The sequence below is a fragment of the Gouania willdenowi genome, chromosome 4 (genome assembly GCF_900634775.1).
Source record: "Gouania willdenowi chromosome 4, fGouWil2.1, whole genome shotgun sequence".
Taxonomy (NCBI): domain Eukaryota; kingdom Metazoa; phylum Chordata; class Actinopteri; order Blenniiformes; family Gobiesocidae; genus Gouania; species Gouania willdenowi.
This window is the reverse complement of record NC_041047.1, coordinates 20,521,644-20,531,588: the sequence shown is the minus strand read 5'-3', so window position 1 is coordinate 20,531,588 and position 9,945 is coordinate 20,521,644.

Below are 9,945 nucleotides of genomic sequence, written 5' to 3'. Positions count from 1 at the left end.
AAGTGTTAGGTGTGATAAAACCCCTTTAAAAGAGCTGTCACGCTTGCAGAAAAACCAAGCTCACACCTTCATCACACCAGCAGTTCTGACAAGTGGATGGCAAATCAGTCTTTACAAAGTCACATGACCTCCAATGGATGTAGTTATCAGCCAGATGCTGCAAAATAAACATGGTTATTAAAAGCATTCAGGTCAGCCATGGTGTTTTGTATTCAATTGATGATAATTGTGTTTACAAAAAATGTATTCCCTACAGTATCTTACCACAACCAATCTGAGCCATTAATAAGTTAAGCTGTTTCAGCAAAAATGATGACTGAAAACTTAAACTATCCGCCTGAGGTAGAACTCTAAGTATGGCGTCTGGGCGAGAGAAGGAGGCAGGTGGAGAGTCTGCTGTCTCTCTGGTGAAAACAAAACCTGAGATTTATACCACCACTGGTGGTGGGATTGTCGTGGAAGATGATTTATTGAATTTTCTTGTTGTTAAAATGAAAACAAAGGCACAAGATGAGATTGTGCTATTAGTCACAAGTCATTTCCCATCGGAATGGATTGCGAGTTCAAAGTCAGTTCTGTATGATCTCTGCCCTGGGACTACACATCGCAATATTCAACACAGAGGAGAGCATAAAGACACAAATAATGTCAAAAGTTGTTTGGCGCTACTAAATGAGCTTGGTGACAAAATCCCTCGCTTTGTGTCACATCATCCTGATGAACTGTTGCCTGTGTCAATTAACAACATTGATGTCTCATGTTTACTTGCTAAAATCGAGAAAATGAGCGCAGATTTGACTGCTTTAAAGCAGGGTATGAACATGCAGGCGAAAGCTTCGGCTGATCTGTGTGCCACGTCAGAGAATCTACAACGGCGGCTGACCACAGTGGAGCAGCGCAGCTTGAGCAAGGCAAGAGCTTCATCGGTACCGCAGGCTTCTAACGCGGTGACAGAAGAGGAGGGCACGGGGAGCGTATCTGATGCACCGCCTCAGTGGCTGCCAAGCGGGAGCAGGTCTATGCGCACTGCGCCCACAGCGGAAAATACGGCGGAGGGGGATGCTAATGTATCGGCTGCAGCAGCTACGTGGAGCACCGTGGCTAAACGCTACCTTGGAGAGACCCAAGCCCCGGTCAAACAGGCCACTGCAGCGGGAGAAGAGAAGTGGCATTGTTGGAACGATTAATTGTTGATGAATTGTTTGAAAACACGGACATTCTATGTATACAGGAAACTTTACTTTTGAAACAAGACCTGGACAAACTTAACTCTATTAATTTTGACTTCCACGCGGCAGGGGAGTCCTCAACAGACTTGAGTTTGGGGACAGTGCATGGTAGAATATCTGGAGGTGTGGCCATAATGTGGCACAAAAAATATGATCCAGTTATCAGTGTGATCAGACTGAATGTTGATTGGTGTATAGGTGTTAAAGTTACCAGGGACAATAAAGTTTTTATTATTCTGAATGTTTACACACCATTTGAATGTCATGATAATGAAGCTGAATTTCTACAAAAACTTGCCTTTATTGGCTCTTTTATTGAGGAAAGTGAATGTACTTGTATTTATGTAATGGGTGACTTTAATGCCGACATCTCTGATGTGAAGTCCATGATTTGGCAGCATTTAATTCAATTTTGTGAGGACAATAAGCTGATGGGAAAGTAGAGTGGGCAAAGCTCACAGAGTGTGATCTACAGTACTATTATTATCGGACAGAAAGGAATCTTGGGAATATTCCCATTCCTTACAATGGTTTAACGTGTGCCAATATTAATTGTGATAACCTGAATCACAGGGCGGATGTGCGTAAGATGTATGATTTAGTTGTGGCGGGACTAAAAGACTCAAGCACACCATTTTGTAAAAGAAGTGTCAAACAAAATGCTCGACCCGGATGGAATGAGCATGTGAGGAAACACCACCAGCAGGCTAAAGTGGCCTTTACAAGCTGGGGAGCTGCAGCTACGACAAGCGACAAGCTATGATAAGGCTTATGGACTCACATAATGAAATCCTAAATGCTCTTATACGGACTGACCAGAGCAGTATCAGGTACAGCTCAGAGCTCTGGAGGCACTGGAGAAAGTGCTTATATGGACTATAATAGTCATATTCTCTGTTACGTTTGTCTGTCTGTATTTTAAATGTTCTCTATGGACCTTTGTGAGTCTGAAATAAAGATTGATTGATTGATATATCAGTGATATCATCCATAGTTAAAGGCACACCGTGAGCTTTTTGACCTAAAGAGTTGACCCATATGAGTTATTTTAAATGATTCCTCAGGCCAATAAAGAGTGCTTGACAGTATCAATGCTCTGAGTGGGGCTTCCCTCTTGAAATACTGACTACGTAAGTTTGGAGAGACGGACCTTCTTTCACCAGATCATGTGACCTGGAGAATGCCTGGAGAACGTTTCACTTCACGGCAGTCACATGACCACAGGCTCGGATATACAGTACATAGTTCCCACGTGACGTCACAACATACGGGCATTTCCCGACCCGGCGCCATTGCTATGGGCAGCTGAAACGAGTTAGCCTCTGTTTACAGCCAAAAGAGCACAATATGGTAGTTTCGTATTGGGTTGATGGTGCACTAATCGCCTCAATAGTTCAGTTAAACGTGGATTCTTTAGAAAGGAAAGTCGGCAAGTCAGATCCGTAACTTCGGGATAAGGATTGACTCTCAGGGCTGGGGTGTGAAGCCGGGCAGCTGCAGTCTATGGGCTGGAGGAGCAGCCGCCACCGCCGCACTCTTCTCCCCACCGCCAGAGAAGCGGCCCACCTCACCGCGTCAGTGGTGCTCCCCCCCACTCCCTGGCCAATCCGCCGTTGTCGACCCCCTTTGTTAGGGGTTGGAGGGGACGGGCGACCCGGCATGCGCTGAGTCTGCCCCGACCCCGGTCGCCGCGCTGACCCTCGGCAAAGGGGGTTGACGACTGCTGCGAGGCCAGGGAGTGGGGGGGAGCGCCACCGTTGCGGCGAGGAAGACCGAGCACCAGGACTCCAGCGGAGGGGAGAGGAGGGCGGTGGCGAGGGCTGCTCCTCCAGCTCATAGACTGTAGCCACGGTGCGAGCCCAGCCCTTAAGAGCCAATCCTTATCCCGAAGTTACAGGTCAACTACTGTCTGCATACACAATCAAAAGACAAGGGAGGCTGACCCAACTGTTGATTTTTGTGCTAGTGAAGCATAAAGTGCCACTAGTACAGCAAGCAAGCATTATATGCAATTAAGGGACAGGAAAATTTAGCATTACCATTGGCTTTCCAGAATGTTACAACCAATCAGGGTGCTGGAATTGGTTATAATCTCCCCTACTTCATCTGTATTAGCTCTACTGGTACTACAAGTGAATCTTTTAGTTTTATTGTATTACTAGTAGAATAAAAACAGTATGCTACTGAGATGTTGTGTACTAGTAGTACTAGTAAACAATTTTGTTTTATTTGTAAAGACTACCAACAATATTTTTGTTTAATAGTACTCATCCTGTCCTCACTAAGACGTATTTTCTTAGTCTGAGCTTGACAGCGAGCTAAACTCAGCCTGAATTGATGATGCAAGACATGTCCTCATGGTCATCAGCTTTAAAGGGGACATATCATGCTAAATCCACTTTTTTACCCCCTAAATGCATTTTGTTGTATATTTAGTGTGTTTAGAAGTACAGAAAAGTTCAAAGTAGTCTCTTCGGGTGCTCCGTTGATATCTTTATATTCTGTTTTGGTCATATTTTTCAATCTGTTTCAATTTTTCGATTCTCTATTACGTTTTTTGAACAATAACGTCACAGTATTTGCAGCGGAACTGCCAAATAGGACATCGACTCCAGGCCCAACAATCCGCCATTGTTATTTCTCGCTGCGATTTTGTAGTCCAAGCTCAAGGATGCCGAAGTTACGAGAGGATAAGTCAAAATGTTCGGTTGTTGGATGTAGTAACCCACACGCTTATTACACGTCTCCCAGCATCAGAACCTTTTCAAAGTGCCTGTTTGAGTTTTATTTTTCACGGAAATGTACCCACATCTGTGGGTAAGGTCATTTTTGTGTGCGCGAAGCACTTCAAGGATGACTGCTTCAGCAACCTCCGCCAGTATAAAGAAGGATTTGCCGAAAGACGTTGTCTGATTGAGGGTTCAATTCCTTCTATCTTTGGAGACGACAAACAGAGCACTTCGGTAAGCTGTAAATAACGCTAAAAAGTGTGATGATAAGACGTCCCTGTCATTGTTTTGTTAGCATTAGCAGTTGCACCGTCTTCATATGTTAGCGCTGTGTGCTCGTTTTAGATCCTTGATGATATGGCCTACGTGATTTAATTTAAGTCTAAAGTTTTCATTAGTCATTTCATTTTGCTGTTTTTGTCTTTGAAAAGACTGTATTAAAATGCATTTCGTGACGTTAGCTCGGTGCTTGTGTTAGCTCGGTGCTTGTGTTAGCTCACTTGTTAACATCCATATGAAGACGTTGTTCTGCAGGTTCATCTTCTTCATTTTCATCTCGCTCCGCCGGGTCCGACTCTGGCTCAAACATGTAAGGCTGGATGGACAAGTCTTCTGTTGTTGACATTTTGTAAATAACCTCTGAATAAAAAGTTTATGCGCCGCTACATAATCGTATCTCTTTTATCAAACTACAAAAATGGCCGAGCGGGGTGGAGTTGAACCGAGTGTCACCTGAAAAGGGGGCGGGGTATGAAGTGTCTCATTTGCATTTAAAGAGACCGCACCAAAACGAGTTGCTCTTAGAACCACATCAGAAAAGGGGTAGAAAAGGGGCCTGTGAAGCTATAATAATGAGGAATTCAGACCCAAGCATTGCAGTTCAGCTTTATATAGACCACAACTGTATGATTTATATGTAAAAATGAAGGACTTTAACTTTAAGGCATGATATGTCTCCTTTAATGTACACGCTTGACATCATTGTAGAAACAGACAGAGTGAAACTGAAATAAAGACAAATAAACTTTCATCAGCTATTTCTCAAAACAACATAAAGCAAGGCTAAATATATTTAGAAACGTGAATTAGCTAAGCATCACCAAATACAATGTTCTAAATAGTATAACTCTATAAACTTATCTTCAACCACACATCCTACATACAGTCACCCAGCAAAGCTTGAAACAATACATAAAGGCGTTGCTTCTGCAGGAGTTGCACAAAGTTTCATATGAAAGCTGTTGGAGCCTCGTTTTACTTTCTTCTCTCACTCCATTCACCGTTTACATGTAGCTGCAGCACATCCTATCATGCGCCACTAGTGGAGTGTCAAATAAAGAGTATGGGTTTCAAAATAAAAGTCTATGTCTAAACCAAAGTAAAGCTTGCCTGAAAGGCAGAACAGTACTATTAGTACACTTAAAATGTAACAAAGTAGGAGGGATTTTGATTATAATCAAATCTAGCACCCTGATTGGTTGTAATAATTTTGAAAGCTGATGGTACCCCTGGATTTTCTTTTGCCCGCCCCCTATTAGCATATATTGTTTACTAGTAGTAAGAGTGACACTTTTTACTTCACTAGTAAAGTTTATTTGTGCATATACTGTTCAAATGTCTTTTCAGACAAGATCAAGCCACTGACATGCAGAAAAGTGGAAAACTGTAGGTGATGTTGGAGAATATCCATTTTAATCAGATTCAGTTATTTAATCAGCCAAAAATGAAACCTGAGGCAAATAAACCCACAGAGAAGTGCAGCAAACTGAGGAGTACAGGAGTAAATCAGACAGTAAAAAGCAGGGTATTACCAACAAATCTGACAGGTACACAGTGACCAAAACACACCTTGGATAGTTGCTAAAGTTGAAGAGTAATTAGGAAGATGCGTTTCACCTGTGAGAGACAAGAGGAAGGGCAGAAAAACTACTTGAACTCAACGCGCACACACACACGCACGCGGAAGGTGTTAAAGTCCATACATACATACTTCACAAGAACAGGAGTTTCTTCATGTTGTCGAGGTGCAAAGAACAAGAACAAAGTCGCTTGAAAATACTTTAGTTAAACCAAGGCTTTTTTGTTTGACTTGTGAGGTCACAATACCGTACCAATATAGTTTAGACGACAGCACATGCATTTCTTTTCAGTGTTTTAGAACAGCTCTTGATGGCGAGCTGGAACATCTCTCTGATATTCCAGCTCAGACAACAGACCAAAACAACAGCAAAACTTAAAACCCAATCTCAATTATTACTTAACAAAGACATAATAAAAACATATTAGGACCAATAGAAACTTAAGTCAAACTGTGTTGTGTTGCTAGTCTCTATAACATTTGCAACACCATGTCAACACGTACTGCTCCACCGAGTAACCAAATACTGCTCCATGAAAATAAACTATCCACAAAATACTAAGGGTACGGTTCATTGCCTAAACACATTTTAAACCAACACCGACGATGAGCGAAGGTGTCCAAACCAAATCCAAATCCATTAGGTTACATCATCAATCTAATGAAGTGTTACCAAGCTGTAGAAAGTCTAATAATGAGCTTTTCTGCTGCGTTGGAAAAGTGAAACATGTAAAACCTGCTGGTTTTCACATCCTTTCAGAGTCATCAGCTAGTCTAACACTGCATTTCAAAAAAAGAAGTGAGTGGCTTTCATGCTAAATAATAGCAATTTTAGAAATCCAATGATACGGTTGAGCTCATTCTGTTACACAGGTTGGCAGATGCCCTGGAAAGCCCTGCAGAATCACTAAAAACAAAACTGAGATAAACTGTTGAGCCTCGGATTATGATCCAAGTGGACCATTCATTGTCTCCTACCAGTGTTGGGGTCATTTACATTTTTCAGTTACAATTACGTTTTCGATAATCCATGTTAAATTACAATTCAATTACAATGAAATTTTTTTTCAAATGCAATTAACTTACAATTATTTTTTATCGTCAGAAAGTAAATTACAATTACGCTCTCAATTACTAAAGTTCAAAATCTACCATCTAATTTCTTTCCTATCTTATTGTTGGTTTCCTTGTTAGGCTTCCTAATCAATGAAAATATAGGTTTTAATATTTTTGATGTGGGCTTCTGAGCCTTTTTTGTGTCAGTGTACCCCAAGGTTTAATTTTTTATAAATTTTTTTAATGGTAAAATGTGGGAAAGCTCGACATGAAACATATTTTAGTAATTGTTAGCTACATACATGTAGTAGAACTGTAACATGGTTCCCTAGTTTTGCGTTAAATCATAATTGACCATTTTTATAGAATTTTCGGGGCAATTACAATTACAAAGTCAATTATCTAAACTCTATTACAATTTAAGTACAATAACAACATCAACAGATTTTTAAAATTACAATTACAATTAAAATTACTCCATAATTTTTTGTTCATGAATTACGCGATTACATTTATAATGGACCCCTGACTCCTACCATCAAAGGCAAAGCTGATGACGAAACTTAAAAAATCCACTTTTCATCAACATTCTCTGTTTTGTTAGATCTGAATCAAATTAAAATCAAAATCTTTTTGTATCTATAAGATTGATCATTTCTCATGTCATGTGCAGTCTGATGTTCTGTTACCATGTCGATTAGGGGTTATATTTATTTCTTCCAGAAAGAAGCAGCCATGGCTGACATTAAAAAATATTGATTCCACTGGGACTCTGCATGCATGAGTCTCCTATATTATGAAAAAAAGTCTGCTCTGCTGGGAATGGGAGGCTCTAACAACAGGTAGGAGCCAGTCCTCCATTCCCTTTGATTGTAATGAGGGATTTGTTTATGTAAATCACAGATGGCATTCCTGTTTGTTTCTGCTCTGATCACAGGACATAAGCTCATCTCCCATGGGTGCCGAGGGATGAAGGGAGAAGTTCAGCAGATCCCAGTTCAGGTGATCATGTCTGCGGTGCTCGTTTGGTTGCAGGAAAAGCTTTTTTCCCTGCCTGGTTTGTTGCTATGGACTGCTCGTCACTGATAAGAGGCGGTCAAAGCTTTCTCATTCCTACCAACAGCCATCAAAGCAGCAGCACACCTGCTGTGCACTTATCAAACGCATGTTCCCCCTCTATAGATGCACACAGTGATTCGTACGCAGCTCCAATCACCACAATAACTCCACTAGATTAGTGTATAAAAATAGCTGCACTAATGTTACCACCTGTGGAGTACAATAAAGCTCAGCTCAAAGCCGGTACAGCACAGAGAAGTTTATAACTCCTCAGTAAAGCTGCTGGCTGTCAGCTGTGTCGATGAAATGAAATGAAAGGTGCAGATTTAGATGTTTTTTTTTATTTTTTATTTCAGTTTCTTTTTAAAGCAAGTGTTGCGTAAGGCAAAAAAGAAAAAGTACTTATCTGCAAAAGAAAATCAATTTCCCAACATGATTTCCCACTCGATTTTCCAAGAGAGCTTCAGCATTCACACGCACGCTCGCACGCACAAACTTTTTATGCAATTCTAGTAATGTTTTTCTTGACCAAGATTCTCCAAATAGCATTTTTATTTAAATGCTAAAAGTCAGTCTGCAAAGATTGAAGTGAAAATAAGTGGCAAAAACAATATGGAGAAAAACAAGATCCTCCTAATCAAACTGAAGCCATAAGGTCACACAGGAGCCAAAGCCCCACCCCTCTCTGACCAAAACATTTTTACTAAACATTACCATAGCATGAATATAACTACGTGGATAAGTATTAAAATTCTATTTTACCTAAACCCAAATGACGGATAAATTACAACCAAAGATTTATTGTCAAGCAAACTACATTGCAGCGTTGCAGGCCAACAGCAAAAACGAAGTAACACACCCGAGCACACAAAAAAATCTAACCATTAGTGTCTTTTTTGGACACATGATTTCTTACTGTTACTTTAGCTAACAATTCAGCACCATTTGTTCAACTCTTTTAAAGTCTAAAAACCTTCCACTGTTTCTTCTAGATTTTAAGTTTTATCCTCCCTCAAAGAGATTAACAATGTAAGAGTTTTGTGATAGCACTGAATGGTGTTAATATAAACGTGTGCGGACAGACGTGTAATGCCCAGGGTTCTGTCTGACCAACCAGTGCTCAGTGTGGACAAAATGCTCAAGCCAGGTTGTTGTTTAAAAGGTTCAATTTTATTACAAAGTTTAAAAAGTTAAAAAGGTAGTCTAAAATGGGGGATATATCCAAAAGTGCTGGTGTGCTAATAGTCAGGCAGGGGAAAGTCAGTGGAGGAGGTTGGGTCGATTTCTTTCCAGTTCGAGTGGCAGGGCCGTGCAGCGATGGCGCAGTGCGGCGCTTGGGCTGAGTTCTTTATCAGACCTTTTTGACTAAGACCAACTTGCTTCCTCCTCCATGGACCATGCCCGTAGATCCCCCTCCAGCACACATGAACAGCAAGAACCAGAGACACAGAGAGCAAGTAACATAAAACACAAGCATTTCTGTACCAAGTATAGTAAAGGGAGAATGAGAGAAGGTACATGTGCAGTTTTAGGTTTTCAAGAGTGTAGGCTGTTATTATTGTGTGCTAGACACAGAGACACAGAGAGACAGAGCAGTGAGAGTCTGCTGCTTAAGTAGACAGTGTTTCCCAGATGATTCCCTGCACCTGTGTCACCACACTCACAAGACACGCCCACAGCACACTATAATGGTCGTTTTCCCAATGACCACTCGGCACACAGCACTAGACATTTCTGTAATGTCGAGGTGGTAGTGTTCTGGTCACCCTGGTTCTGCAGCCTCTGGATGGACCCTGGTTTCATTTGTTGGCCAAGAACTCCCTTTAGTGTCTGAACTTGTAGGGACCCAAAACCCAAACCATGGAGGACCTAGGTGGGCTGGGGTCCTCCTTGCTGAATTGTGGGCACAGGGTCATGGCTACTTTCTTTGGTTGGCCCCCGGCATAGGAATTAACAGGTTTCCATGCACAACTTTCTGAAGGCCACTTCTGCCTTGTCCAATCACATAAACAGG